Source organism: Panthera tigris, chromosome B3 (assembly GCF_018350195.1).
Source record: "Panthera tigris isolate Pti1 chromosome B3, P.tigris_Pti1_mat1.1, whole genome shotgun sequence".
Classification (NCBI taxonomy): domain Eukaryota; kingdom Metazoa; phylum Chordata; class Mammalia; order Carnivora; family Felidae; genus Panthera; species Panthera tigris.
The window spans coordinates 129962361-129978132 of NC_056665.1; the positions used below are offsets into that span (position 1 = coordinate 129962361).

Here is a 15772-nt window from a genome sequence, read left to right on the forward strand (position 1 = left end):
ATTTATATTTCAAAATATTGAAAAGACTGTAAACCTGAACCAATGGATGTGAGTTACAGCTAAATTTGAGACTGGGTCCAGATGCAGTGGAGAAGTTGACAAAACTTGCTTCTGTCTCTCGTTACAAAATACTTTATTTTCTACCTACATTGGCCAGGGATATCCTGCCAAGAAAGGGTGCTATCTAATATGTAATCTCCATTGTTGGAATATAAATATCTTAAAATAAGACTCCAGGGAAGAGTCATGCCATTTTGATGGAGGTATTTTAGGTACTGTAGGGACCACATTTTATGAAAGGCAGTTTGGGAAATAATGTCCCTCCATTATAAGATATAAACATCATTTTGATATTACTTAATGAGTCTATAGTTCAGCTAGTCATAATTGTTACACCTTTATGGCACATCCCTCTGGGCTCTTTAACTCAGAGCCTTGATAGTTTCTACCCATGCACATTGAAGAACCAGAAACTCAATGCTATTTTTTTTCAATAAGTTTTTTTGTGAATCTTATTTTCCATCGAAATCTTATGTTTGCGTCAATGTTTAACATTCTGGAAACATGTGCTACAACTTATAAATGAACAACATTCACGATTTACTTGTTGCTTTTCCAAAAGGCAGAGATATCGAAAGATCATCTTTTAAACGGGGTGCTGAGAACCCTTGTGGTATATTCAAATCGCAGTTTTCATTGGAATAATAATCAATAACACACCTCCATTCATCCCAACAATTAATATAGATAATAATAAGAATCAGTAACTATTTTCCAGTGATTTTAAACCCAATCCATTTGTTTCAAACTCTAGAATTGATTTCTCAGTCTGAAAGGAAATTAATTGCTTTAGTTTTAATTTTAATCGACTTTTAAACCTTCTTTGCTTCTCTTTTTCCCTGCAATTAGAGATTTCTCTAAATGGCATTACTTCTTGGTGGTCATGATTATAGATTTCTCCAGATTTTATTTAATTTGAACTGCCCGTCCAAAATGATAATTCCTGCAGAAAAAGGGTAGTATACAGTAATTCAAAGGGCACACATCTCAAGGTAGACCACGCTAAGCCAAAATCTCACCTTGGAAACTTACTAGATGCACAATTGGTCAAGTCGTTTCTGCTCTTTGATTTTCTTTACATATTCCATTGTGTACAATATCTTCTTCCTTAAAGCTGTTTTGAAGGTTAAATAAAATAACACCCAATAAGACCTGATGAAAATAAATACAGAATAAAGATTAGCTCCCACTATTTCTTATCCAGTTTTTCATTAGAGATTATATCCAAGCTTTACTAAGATGTTCTATTAGATGCCTAAATAAAGTGAGCATTTGCAGCAATATAATTTATTTATTTAATATATGAAGAAAGAGTGTAATTAGACGCATCTGGAAAAATACCTTCAGGGTACTGAAATGTGTATTCCACATTTATGTACTTGCTCACCAATAAAACTTAGTAAGAGATAAGAAAAATTTAAGAACTTCGGCAGAAAGCTGAGCTAGAACAGTCTGCCGGACCCTATATAATGCATTAACAGCAGTAAAGAAATGAGCAGAAATGAATGTAATTAGGTGCCTCTCTGTAAATAAGGTTTACTATGCAGCACTAGCTGAGTAAGCTAATGAAAGAAAGACATTTTAATTACCAGAAAATTATTTCTGTAATACCTTAGACAGAGTGTCTTAAACATGGCACTAAATATACTGTGTATATCAGTTAATTGCTTAAACAGTGAGATTCTTTTTACTACTTTTTGGGACAAAGTTTTCCTATCTGTGAGATGAAGTTAACCAGGGGAAAGTGAGTGGAAACTGAGTGTTTAAAAGGTGGGCAGACATAAAAGAATGCATTAACAAACTCTGCTGAGGTAATGTTTTAGAAATACCTCAGGTTGTGGTAAGTGAATAGGATATACTCAGTAGTAAGAAAAAAAGCTCATCAAGATTTGAAATTGGAAAGAATTTCTCTCGCTTATGGAGAGAAATAAGCGAGATATATACACATCATGTGTTTGATATATACACATCATGTGTTTCAGTGAGGTTGTAACACACAGACAAAACATGCAGCCATCTCTCCTTCCTTCCAGGAATTTAAAATAATAAATAGCTTCATCAGATTCCAAACACAGCTGGTTATTTTCTAATAATATTTGAAGAAGCTAACATCAAGCGACGTCATGTGCATGTTTCTCTAAATATAAACATGGCACCCAGAAAGTAGTGTTTCATTTATTTGATAGAGCGAGGAGCTGGTAGGATAATGGCAGATGTTTCAATCATTTTATCGGTGCCTCGCTCTGTAACTGTCTGTCAGTCAATAGGCTTTTGCTGCTTTCTGCTGCTGAAATGGTCAATGGTAATGAAGTCATCCTATTCTTCTTTGACTCACTTATTACCAAGAGAATTGAAAAATAGCATTTATTAAACGGGTTTTGCCACATACTTACTGCACTCACAGCACGTTCAAAAGCTGAGTAAAAGAAGGCTTGAAATGCTGCACAAGCCAGTTCTCAAAGAGAATGATAAGACATCACATGGCAGAAAATTATAGGGGATCGTTTTGCTTTGGGGATCATGAAATATATCGCTAATCTGTTATCACCACAGGTCATGCCAGCCCCATCTTCTAAATCCAGTCCTTTAATTAGTACATGCTGCCCTGGAAACATTTGAACAAAATAATCCCAGGGTTGGAAGTAACTTTTAAGAAAACTTATTAAACTATGTGCGTTATGCTTAGGTCACCTCTGGAATATCACAGACAAGTGGTCACCCAGTGGAAGCGTGAACACTCACTCTTATGCGGACCACCGATTTCACCCCTGGAACGACTTTGGCAGTGAGAATGAAACTCTTTCTATTAATAATAAATATGACTGCCTCCAGCATCTACTCAAATTGTGTTTTGTGAGAGGATAATAAGCTAGCTTGATCACACCTTTTTTGCACATTCAGGAAGCAATTTAACAAGTAAGAATTACATGCTTGCTCTCAACCAGGTATTGTTTTGGATATAGTAAATAATATAATGAATAAACTCCTCAGTGGCATGGAGTTAGCTCTCTGGCTGTGGAATAGCTAGGAAACAGGCACATACACAAGCAAGTGCAGTCTGGTAATACGGAGTAGGATAAGGGTTTGCCTAGAATGCAGTGGAATCACCCAGAAGGTAGTTAGATTACAGAGGCGGCCTCAGTCAAGGACAGAGGTACAAACTATTGTTCCCTGCCAGTAAACAGTACTCACATTCACAGCAAGTTTGTTAGCTAATCATAAATATCATGCATGGCTAAGTCCAATCAGATGACCACCATGTGGCAGCCATGGAGTTAGGTACCTTCCCTAGACGGTACCTCCTAATACTTGTAGATGCCGTAGGAGACAGGTACTATTATTTCCCTTTTACAGATGAAGGAACTGAAGTTTGGAGAGGTCAAGTCATTCGCCCAAGGTCACAGGATGAGCAAGCAGCTAAGATTTGAACATTAACCCCTGGAGAGCCTCTCTCCAGGGTAGCGCTACAAGAATGAACTCTATAGCAAAGCCAATTTGTGAGATGATTCCTTTTTAGACCATCTGTTTTTTTCTCTTTAGGAGGCACCAGATAATTTCTAGAACTTTAAGGGCAAGTTTTTGGTTCACAAATCAAATGCTGGCGACTTGGGACACTTCACAAGACAACAATACAAGGTCTGGTATCACTTTGGATGCCCTTCAAAGCTCAGTTTCTCGGTGGCTTCGGCTTTTGGCAAGGTCCCTGCGGCCTGACGTTTGCCTGCTGCTTCAAGGTCCTCATGTCTAAATACCTTCCTCCTAGCTCAGTGGACTCCGGCCAACATCCCTCAAATACTCCTCAAAGCCTCCACTCTGGGCCTTTGCATTTGCTCTGGCCTCTTCCTAAAACATTATTCCTCCACATTTTCCAATGACCTTTGGCTCTTTCTTGTCTCAGATCAAACACAAGGAGCCAGATTTGCCCTGTTGGGCTTCCATGGCTTCCTACACCCACAGCTGAACATTTTCTCTAGCTTAGCTGACGTTATCTTCCTGAGCGTCCTCATTGTCTAACGAATCACGTATATTTATTTGCTTAATTATTTTTAACACCCTCTACTGGAATAAAAGCAGTAGGAGGTCAAGAGTTCTGACAGGCCATATTCAATATGTACCCCTGGCAATTAGAATAATACTAGGGATATACTGAGAGTAGAAGAGGTAAAAAGGATGATGCATTCTTTTTTTTTTTTTTTTTTTTTTTTTTTAACGTTTATTTTTGAGACAGAGAGAGACAGAGCATGAACAGGGGAGGGGCAGAGAGAGAGGGAGACACAGAATCGGAAGCAGGCTCCAGGCTCCGAGCCATCAGCCCAGAGCCCGACGCGGGGCTCGAACTCAAGGACCGCGAGATCGTGACCTGAGCCGAAGTCCGACGCTTAACCGACTGAGCCACCCAGGCGCCCCGATGCATTCTTTCTTTCAGGGACTACTTGTTGAGGACCTCTTATGTGTTGGGCCCAAACGTAATAAAGAAAGTGAAAACTGGCTCCTGCCAAAGGAATACCAATAAAATGCGATGTAAAGTAATCTCTTTTTTCCTATTTAAGGTGAGGAAACCGAGGCTGACAGGTTAAAAAACAGCATCAGAAGATTTAGTAGCTGGCGGATGGATGAGCTAGAAATTGAAATCAAACTCTAACTCCAAAGCATTTCGTCCTGCTCCTATATTTCATGAAATATAGTTGGTGCTCAACTAAAAGTGTGACAATGGAAAGAAATCATAGAGGATAGGGAGCAGCTAATTCAGCCTGAGCGAATCAGAGGTTTTTCAGAAATGACTTTGTCACTGGGTTTGGAAATTTGAGGAAGAATTTGACAGATGGAGAAGAGCGACCAGGAGACATTGCTCGCAGAAAGGAAGCAGGGTGCATAAAAGCACGGGTGTGCAAATAAACAAAGGTCCATTTAACACCTGCCTCCTTGAAAATAGACTCTACCATGGCAGCAGGGTTTTATAAATTGTTTGTAAGAATATCTACAAAACAAGATCCAGCCACTAAAATTCAAACCAAGACATTGAGAGCCGTCATTCAGCCCAATGAAAGTGTAACAAATCAGCACCTGGTCCCGTCCACCAAGTGCAGAGAGATAAATTTAACACTACTGGGTGGACATCAAAACCTCGCTGCAGTGAAAGGGGGTAGCGGTAGAGCACCAGAGATCACGGGCTTGCCCTCTTTATATATTAGGTTCTCATAAGGGACGCAGGTTACAGTCTGTCCTTTTTACATTCATGTTCATTTGAGACCCGTGATCAGATCTACGAGGTTAACTGCCCCTTGAATAGCAGTGTGAAGTCTGTGAAAGAGAATGAGTATTGATCGGCGTGCCTCGCAAGGTGAACTGGAGTCAGAAATTTCCTCCACGATCAGCACACGTATTTATACCCTGAAGTCATTGAAAAATTGTTCCTGAGACAGGTTTTTTTTATAACTCAAGTAATTGTCAAAAATATTAATTACCGATGTAAATATTAAACAGTAAAGTTACCCATGTTTCCTTTCTGTGTATTAGAATTAAATCCGCTCTGGTCTGTAAAGAGGAAATTTCCTGACAGGTTTCTGGTGGTGTGAATGTCCTAATGCATCTCAAAACCAAAGTGTATTTTATTTTCCTGCCAGAAATCACTGTCCTTAGCCAACTTTGCCTACACTGGGCTTGGAACAAGTTAGGTTGTTTTTAAAGAACTCTATCTCAAATAATGTCTATCACATGGAAGTAGGTTGTTTGGTACATGTCTGTGTGTTTGTGAGAGTGTGTCTGTATATCTGTGTGTGTGTTTCTCCAAGAATTTCATTTCACTTTATTTTCATAATTGAAATGAGAGCAAGCCTCAGTTATCAGATATCAAACAGTACAGAGGCCACTTTTCTGATGAATTCTTGCAGTGGATTCTTTTGTAGAAGTGTCTCCTTGAATTGCTTGCATTTTTAAACATCTGTAATAAGTTATGTACCATTTCTAACCGTATTAGCATTGAATCATTGACTTTTCCAGGAAATAAAATCTTTTTCTTGGTTTTATCACTTTTTATTTCATGATCATGCACATGTGAATGTCTTAGATATTTTTTTTTTACCCCCAAGGGCTTTACATACCTATAAGAAATGACAATGAGAAGAGAGTTACTCAACCCATTAAATGTCTTTCCAACTGCCGGTAGGAATGCATTTGTGAGCTAAAAATGTGCTATGGTTTGATCTAGGGGAGCTGTCAATGGACCTTTAGAACTCTATGTAGGATATAAAATTGTGGAGATATAGTTCTGTTTCTACTTCATCTCCACCAGCTTTAATTTCTACACAAAGGGAATATTAAATCTTGAAAAAACCTGGAAAAGGACAAAGACTATTTCTTTGTGAGCACATTAAATATACCAGGCTTCTCCTTTGTCATAAAACATGTATGAACAGATACAAGCAGAGGCAAGGAATGAGGGTCATTCCCTTTTCCAAGCTAAATTCACCAACAAATCATTTGTAGATTCTATCAAAATGTGAGCTAATGAATTGTAGTCTGAATATACACTGGCAACACCATTTTTTCTATCTCTTTTTACAAAAATATTCTGCGGGACCAATTCTCTTAAATGGAAGGAGGGAAAGGAATAAGAGAGCAACAGGCTTAGTAATATTTTCATAATAAAGTTGCAGAAACTCTCACTTTTTGTGCAAAGTAATGGAAATAAGTACAAAAATAGTTACTGGGTACAAACAACTTAAGTGTTAAATATATATAAAAAATATCTCCTAGAAACATATGCAAAGTGATATTTGTAAAATTAAATTTGTGATTTGAGCTACTACCCCACAATTCCTCATTTATAATAGAGATAGTTGCACAAATGTACCATAGAGTATTTATTTCCTTCTTATGCAATTTTTGGCAAAATGTTGATATAGCATGAAAAAAACCATTTGTTTCTGGGCCCTATTATTTTAACCAGGCTCTGTAAGGTTGGAGAAAATGGAAATGTGAATAATCTGATTAAGGACAGTATACACCCACAGATTTGAAATCCATCCTTTTGTTAATATTATGCCACCAACATGATTTCTCTATGGGCTTCCTGGAAATCGAGAGTCAAATTCTTTCATAAAATTTGAAAAAGAAAAATCTCGGATTTGGTTCTTCAGTTAGACTTCAGTCCCCCAATACCTTGAAAATGTTTGATTTCCTGTTGATTCGGTGGTGAAACTTGAGCTGGTTTGGGTTTCCAGTTTAAAACGAGTGAGAGCTGTGGGTGCCTGGGTGGCTCAGTCAGTTAAGCAACTGACTCTTGATTTCAGCTCAGGTCATGATGTCTTGGTTCCTGGGATGGAGCCCCATGTCAGGCTCTGCACGGTCAGCGCTTGAGACTCTCTCGCTCCCCCTCCTCCTCTATAGAAAGAAAGAAAGAAAGAAAGAAAGAAAGAAAGAAAGAAAGGAAGGAAGAAAACAAAACAAAAACAAAAAACAAGTGAGAGGCCTGCCAACTCTACAAAGTCGGAGTTAACAGTAGGATTCAAAGGTTTGAACCTCTACAACAGCGCCCTTGAGAGTGCTTGTTTGGAAGGTGGTAGCTCCCCCTTATCCATGGTTTCACTTCCTGCAGTCAACTGCAGTCTCGAAGGGGATGATCCTCTTCTGACATATGGTCAGGGCAGTAGTAGCCTAAGGCTGCGTCATAATGTCTACACCATTCACCTTATTTCATCTTATCCCACCAGCCTTTATTTTATCATCTGATGCCACGCACAAGATCTTGAAGAAGGGTAAGTACAGCACAATAAGATATTTTGAGAAAGAGAGCATATTCACATAACTTCTATTACAGTATATTGTTAGAACGGTTATATTTTATTATGAGTTATTGTTGTTAATCTCTCACTATGCCTAGTTTGTTTATAAATTGAGTTTTATCCCAGGTATGTATGTATAGGGAAAAATAAAAACATGTAGTGTATGTAGGGTTCAGTACTATTCCAAGTTTCAGGCATCCACTGGAGGTCTTGAAAGATCCTCCCGCAGAGAAGGAGGGATTCATATATAGAAACTGAACTTTGAAAGCTTAGCCGGGGAAAATTTGCTTTTCTTCCAATATAGACGGTGTCTTTGAGTTTTGATCAAATCAGCAACATCTGAAGGATGCCTTTGTCACTGGATTTCTCACGTCTTCAACCAGAACCTTAAGAAAGCTGCCTATAGAGGCAGAACTGTATATGTACAATCTATTGATGCCTTTCCTATTGGAAGACAACACTTCTTGCTGGTGATTCATGTGATAGAGGAACTGAGAAGAATCCTTTGCCTCCTTCCCTTCAGTTATTTATAGGACTACATAAAGTCTACATTGCACAAAGCAAAAAATGTCTACTAAAAGCAACCAGAGCTAAAGGAATCTTACTATTTTCAAAATCATAGAAGCAAAATTTCTTGTCATGTGGAGTGATGCATTGAAAAGAGCCTAGTTCTAGGCTCTTATGAGCCTTTTTCATTATGAAAAAGATGACCTTTTAATTTTGAAAGCCAATAAAGTGAAATTTCTTTTCAAGTTCTTTTTGTGGAAGCAATTATGAGATTAGCTCTATTTGCTTTCTGTCTTCATTCCTTCTTTGTCAGATCTACAAAATAACTTTTAAGAACATCTGGGTGGTAACAGCCAAGAATGACAATGGTTTTAGATATTTTAATTTCCTCCCCTTCCTTTCCTTTCTTTCTCTTTCTTTTCTTTTTCTCTTTCTCTCTTTTTTTCTCTTTCTCTTGATTTCCTATTTGTTCAGTGGTGAAATTTGAGCTGATTTTGGTTTCCAGATTAAAACAAGTGAGAGCTGTGGGCTCCTGGGTGGCATTTCTTCTGCTTAGGAAGCTCTTTGTCCTAAAAGTCTGGATGTAGAGGATGAGAAGAAAATAGAAAGATTTTTATCACAACAGAATGTAATAGATGAGGCATTACGAACTTATGTGCATTTGGGGCCAGATTTGGCAATTTTAGTTATATGTACATAATTTTATAAAGCAGTCACTCAAAATCTGTAGTCTATAGTATATCTTCATCTTTATTATATTCGGGCCTGATCTTTTGTTTGGCAGTAAATGAAATTTTTACTTGGCAGAGGACTTTTACTTAGCAGTCATTCAATGTTCTTCAAGCCTACACAAATCAAGTAGAGTATAGAAAGCTAAGGAGACACCAGAAAGTTTGGATAGAGGTCTGTCATTGCTTGACCCTGGTCCTGAATTCATATACACCATCATTATGCATCTGTTCCTTACTTTCTGGGTGACGATTGATGTGTTAATGGTCCCAGCTCAATCTAAGGATCTTCACTTGTAAAAAAAGAATGATATAATATTTGCTTCACCACATTGATATGGGGTCTGGAGCTGGCATGTTTTTCGAGCCCCCCACCATACTGCAAGGCAGACTTTAGCCTCAACAAATCAACAACTGGTTAGTTGGTACTACATTATTTCCTTCTCTCTTTGTCATGTGAATGTACAAATGTGTTTAATGTCTCCCATACGAAAAGCAAAATACAACGTCCTTTCATTTGACTTCTTCTCCTGTGCACATACCAGCCAGCTTCTCTGTTGTTATGAAAGAGGTAAAGTTGAAGGAAATATGGTCACCATCCATTCTTACCATCCATTCTCCTTAACCCTAGTCCAGTCAAGGTATAGCCTACATTTTTCTCTCATGCTGTCAAATCCCTTAACTATTTCTGTACACTCCTATTTTTTGACAACATTCGACATAATCAGCCAATTCCCATTTGTTAAAATATTTCCCTTTGGCCTTCTGACATACCTATTTCCCAGTTTTCTATTGACCATGCTGGCCTTTCTATCTCAGCCTTTCCATAAGGTTGTTATATCTAAATAAATCATATTTCTCAGTTTTTCATGGGTATTTTTCACACTCTGTTGTAAGTCTGCCATGTGATGTCACCCATTTTTATGGCTTTAAATATCACATATAACACTGAGAAACAAACATGAGACCCAAACACGAGATATGCTTATCTCCAAGTCAGAAGTCTCTCCTGCATGTGAAGCTATCAAGTTGAAATCTTAGACTTTTCTTGTCCAAAAATGATGCTCTTGATTCAGTACTTCACTTCTACCTCAACTCCTCAATCTTTCCCTCATTCCAAATGGCTTTACTATTGTTTAGTTGTTCAGGGCAGAAAACTTAGATATCAGTTAGATACAATGACCAAGAACATGGTCTCTATGGTTCAGATGTTGCCCCTGCCATATTATGCTAGATGACGGTCTAAATCTATTCAGGCTGCTATAATAAAATATATTATGACTTAAACATCAGAATTTATTTCTTTGCACTTTTGAAGACTGGGAAATCCAAGACCAAGGGACCTGAAGATTTGGTGTCTGGTGAGGTCCGCTTCCAGGATCATAGATGGTCATCTTTTTGCTGTATCCTATGTGGTAGAAGGAGAAAAGGAGCTCCCTGGAGCCTTTCTAATCCCATTCATGAGGGTTCTACCATCATGACCTTATCATCTCCCAAAGGCTCCACTTCTAAACATATTTGGGGTTAGGTGTCAATATGCCAATTTTGGGGGGCCATAAACATCTAGTATACAATAGTGACTCTGGGTAATTGTCTATACCTCTCTGAATCACAGTTTCCTCACCTGCATTTTAGTCAGTTTGAGTTGCATTAAGAAATTACAACAGACTGGGTGGGTGCAAAAACAGAAATTCATTTCACGTAATTCTAGCAGCTGGAAAGTTCAAGATCTTGGTGTCATCATGGTGAAGTTCTAGCAAAGGCCTTTTTCCTGGTTTTCTGATGACTGACATCATGCTGCATCCTCAGGTGACAGAGAGAGAGAGAGAGGAGAGAGAGAGAAAGAAAGAGAGAGAGATCATTTCTCTTACGTTTCTTCTTATAAGAAACGCATTCATGCAGGTTCCAATCTCTGAGCAGTTTACCTTCCATAGGCCCCAGCTCTAAAGACCACCACATTGGAGGAAAAGGCTTCAACGTATGCATTTTGAGAGACCACAAGCGTTCAGTCCATAGCAACCTACAAAATGAAGATAATCGTTAGTAAAACCTATATGTTGAGGTTATTGTAAGGACTACATTAATGACATTAAGAATGTTTTGCTCAGTGCTCTACCTAGAGAAAATACACAGTAAATGCTACCTCTCCCTGTCACCATCATATCACTGTCACCTTCACCCTTACTGCTGCTACATCAGCAGCAGCAGAAGCAGGAATGTTGTCATCATCATTTGTTTGTTTATAACCACCGCTCTCCACATCCAGCCCATAAGAACTCCTTCCTTCTCAGCCACCATACTACTGAAAGTCAATATTACTTCTTACTTGGGTTATGACAATAGCCTTCTTGTTGGACTTGCCAATTCTTTTCTTTTTGCCTTCTAATTTTTCACTTTGGAAAAAATGCATTTCCAACATATCAATAATTTGTCTTCAGCTACTTCACATTGTAATTTAGAATAAAAATATATATATGAATGTGATTAGACACTTCTTGCTTCACTTTTCCTTTCCTTTTCCCTGTCTTCTGTTTATCATATTTGTTTTTTATTAAATAGTTTTATGCATTTATAATGGAAATGGAAGTATATGTACACACTAATTGGCAAATACAGATTACCCAAATCGCTGCCATAGTGTCCAAGATTAATAATTAGTCTACATAGAATCAGTTTTCAAATACAAATTTTGGTAAGTTTCCATAGTCACTCAAGTGGAAATATGAAGCCCACCAAACTACCAAAGAAAAAGAAAAAGAAGGACTAGTAGAAGGAAAAATAAAATGCAAAAATACAGGAAAAGGATGAAACAAAACTCTACTAAAGACAATGCTACATGACTTAAATGTCACTGCACAATAAATAAATTTATTTACACACACATACGCAAACACATATAATGCTAGAAAACCTAGCATCTAAAAGAAAGTAAATGGAAAAAAGAGAAAGTAAATGATGCCTCATTCTATTCCCTGTAGATACATATCTATAGCTCAATACCTCATTCACAATATCAAGGAGCAAATTATTAAGTCAATTTTATTTTAAATACAAAGGTGTTTTGCTTATTTGAGGATTACTTAAATATAATTATATTTAAGAATAATTATATACTTAATTATATACTAATAAATTAAATAAATTAAATAATTTTTTAAACGTTTATTTATTTTTGAGACAGAGAGAGACAGAGCATGAACGGGGGAGGGGCAGAGAGAGAGGGAGACACAGAATCGGAAGCAGGCTCCAGGCTCCGAGCCATCAACCCAGAGCCCGACGCGGGGCTCGAAATCACGGACCGTGAGATTGTGACCTGAGCTGAAGTCAGACGCCCAACCGACTGAGCCACCCAGGCGCCCCAAATTAAATAATTTTTTACATAAGAAAATTTTATAATAAAATCACGACAAAGAATAAAAAATCACCAAAGACCAAAACTCAAATGCATTTACTATTATTTAAATGCATTGGTCTCCAATTATACCTATTTTAATGAGTAAACTTGTATAGATTTAGGAAAGGTTCCTGCCAAATATTAGGATATATTTAAGAAATTGCTATTAACTCAGCATGCGGTTGTCTAACTTCCATTAGAGAAAACTTCTCAGTATAGTGAATAAGCTAGTTCTAAATTTTTCATACATCAAAAACAAAAACAAAAACAAAAAAAAAATCTAATTCAATCATCTGCAACACGATACAAATGTTTCAGGACATTTATTACATAGAATGAGAGTGAGCTAATGGGTAAAGTACACTTTTCTTTTAGTAATTTTGTAGCCTACAGTGATATAAGCAGATAAATATCGAAAGAAAAGCCAGCATTTAAAATGAAGTAAATGATGCCTCAGTCTATTTCTCAGATGTTTATAGTTTTTGTTTTTGTTTTTGTTTTTTTACACACTTTGGCAGACAATATATGTAGTTTAGTGAGCTTGTACTGACACATTTTATGGGTTTTCTCCTCATTTTCTTTAGCAGTAAAATTTTATCATCTTTTGATTAGACGAACAGAGAAATCTGAAGCTAATTAGAAACCGCAAACATTTAGTGAGGTTTGTTGAGTTCACTGTGTTTGAAGCACAAAACCTTGTTTCTTAGAGAGCCCAGAAAGCTGGGCTACTAAATAGGACTTCTCAGGTAGCTGCATAGCCTCCACACAATTTCACACCCTGCCCCGACACTTGTGTTTATGACAGTGTTGGCACAAAATAATGCTTACCCAAATATTCCTGTTGATTTAAGAAAGAGAACACAGAGGCAAACAGAATACACAAAGGATGAATTCATACCGAAATAAGACTAAACAAAAACTAAGGCACATCAAGACAAGACAAAAGTAGGATGCTCCTTGAAAACAAGAAACATGATAGAGAAGCCGAAAAGCTGAATCACCATGCCGTGCACAGAAATAACAGTGGATAAGATGAAGTACAACAAATTGTGTCTTAACAGTCAGAACCATATTCACATTGTAATTGCTGATTTAGTGTCAACAAAGGAACATCATTTGTCACAGGAAACGAATGGTTTTAGTTTGGATTTTATTGTTTGTTTAGTTTTGTTTGCATTTAATTTATAAATTCTTCTGACTTTATAGCTTCATGGAAGCTATAAGTAAATAAATTTAGGCACTTTGTTTACGTTTATGCTGATTTAACTAACATTATAATAAAAATAATGCAAGTCAACGAGGAAAGCTAACGCATATGCCATGAATTCTCAAAAAATACCAGTAAAAGCAGAAATATTTGTTACGATATTTTTGTGTATTATCTACATACATGAAAATCAGGTACAAGACCAAGTAAGTAAGGGGACTTCATGCTTTCCACTTTATTCTGTTCTTAAAATTTTTATTTTGAGATAGTTGTAGTTTTACATGCAGTTATAAGAAATAATACGTAGAGATTCAGCCTGTCCTTTACCCAATTCCCCTATAGCAATACGCTACAAAACTTTAGTACAATATACAAAGCAGAAAACTGACACTGATATAGTCAAAGTATTGAATATTTCATCACCAGGTTCTCTCCTGTGTTTCCCATTTATAGCCAAACTCACTTCCTTTCTATCTTTACCCCACCTCCCTTAACTCCTGATGACCAGTAATCTGTTCTCCACTTTTTTATAATCTTGGCATTTCAAGAAAGCAGTATAAATAAAATCCTACAGGGTGCTAGCCTACTAATGTGGAAGATTACTTTGATTATTAAGTATTTTTTAATATAATTTATTGTCAAGTTAGCTAACATAGAGTGTATACAGTGTGCCCTTGGCTCCAGGAGTAGATTCCCATGATTCATCACTTATATACTACACCCAGTGCTTATCCCCAAAAGTGCCCTCCTCATTGTCGATCACCCATTTCCCCTCCCCGCCGCTTCTCCCCATCAACCCTCAGTTTGTTCTCTGCATTTAAGAGTCTCTTATGGTTCACCTCCCTCCCTCTTGTTTGAAACTATTTTCCCCCCTTCCCTTCCCCCATAGTCTTCTGTTAAGTTTCTCAAATTCCACTTATGAGTGAAAACATATGATATCTGTCTTTCTCTGGCTGATTTATTTCACTTAACGTAATACCCTCCAGTTCCATCCACGTTGTTGCAGATGGCAAGACTGTATTCTTTCTCATTGCCAAGTAGTATTCCATTGTGTATATAAACCACATCTTCCTTATCCATTCACCAGTTGATGGACATTTGGGCTCTGTCCATAATTCAGCTATTGTTGATAGTGCGGCTATAAACATTGGGGTACTTGTGCCCCTATGAATCAGCACTCCTGTATTCTTTTTTTAAAGTTTTTTTTTTTACATTTAATTATTTTTGAGAGACAGAGAGAGACAGAGCACAAGTGGGGGAGGGGCAGAGAGAGAATGAGAGAATCAGAAGCAGGCTCCAGGCTCTGAGCTGTCCCCACAGAGCCCGAAGCAGGTCTCGAATTCATGAACCGTGAGATCATGACCTGAGCCGGAGTTGGACACTCAACCACCTGAGCCACCCAGGTGCCCCAGAACTCCTGTATCCTCTGGATAAATTCCTAGTAGTGCTATTTCTGGGTCATAGGGTAATTCTATTTTAAATTTTTTGAGGAACCTCCGCACTGTTTTCCAGAGAGGCTGCTCCAGTTTGCATCTCTACCAACAGTGCATCACAATCCCAGACTTTAGCCTCTACTATAAATCTGTCATCATTAAGACAGTATGGTATTGGCTCAAAAACAGACACATAGACCAATAGAATAGAATAGAGAACCCAGAGTTGGGTCCAAAAATGTATGGCCAACTAATCTTTGACAAAGCAGGAAAGAGTATCCAACGGATAAAAGTCGGTCTCTTTAGCAAATGATGCTGGGAGAACGGGACAGCCACATGCAGAAGAACGAAACTGGACCCCCTTTCTTCCACCATACATAAAAATAAACTCAAAATGAATTAAAGACCTAAATGTGAGACAGGAAACCATCAAACCCCTGGAGGAAAAAACAGTCAATAACCTCTTTGACCTCAGCCGTAGCAACTTCTACCTCGACATATCTCTGAAGGCAAGGGAAATAAAAGCAAAAATGAGCTATTGGGATCTCATCATGATGAAAAGCTTCTGCACAGCAAAGGAAACAATCAGCAACACTAAAAAGCAAACAATGAACGGGAGAAGATATTTGCAAATGACATATCGGATTAAGGGTTAGTAT

The 15772-nt window shown here is 37.6% G+C and overlaps 1 long non-coding RNA gene across 1 annotated transcript in view; it reads left to right on the forward strand.

Annotated features, from left to right (window-relative positions):
* The window catches only part of LOC122239296, a 42232-nt gene extending 39396 nt beyond the window's left edge, over positions 1-2836 (forward strand). The window contains exon 3 of the long non-coding RNA XR_006218254.1: positions 2747-2836. This is a non-coding gene — a long non-coding RNA (uncharacterized LOC122239296). The remainder of the gene's footprint in view (positions 1-2746) is intronic.
* Positions 2837-15772: the final 12936 nt, after the last annotated feature.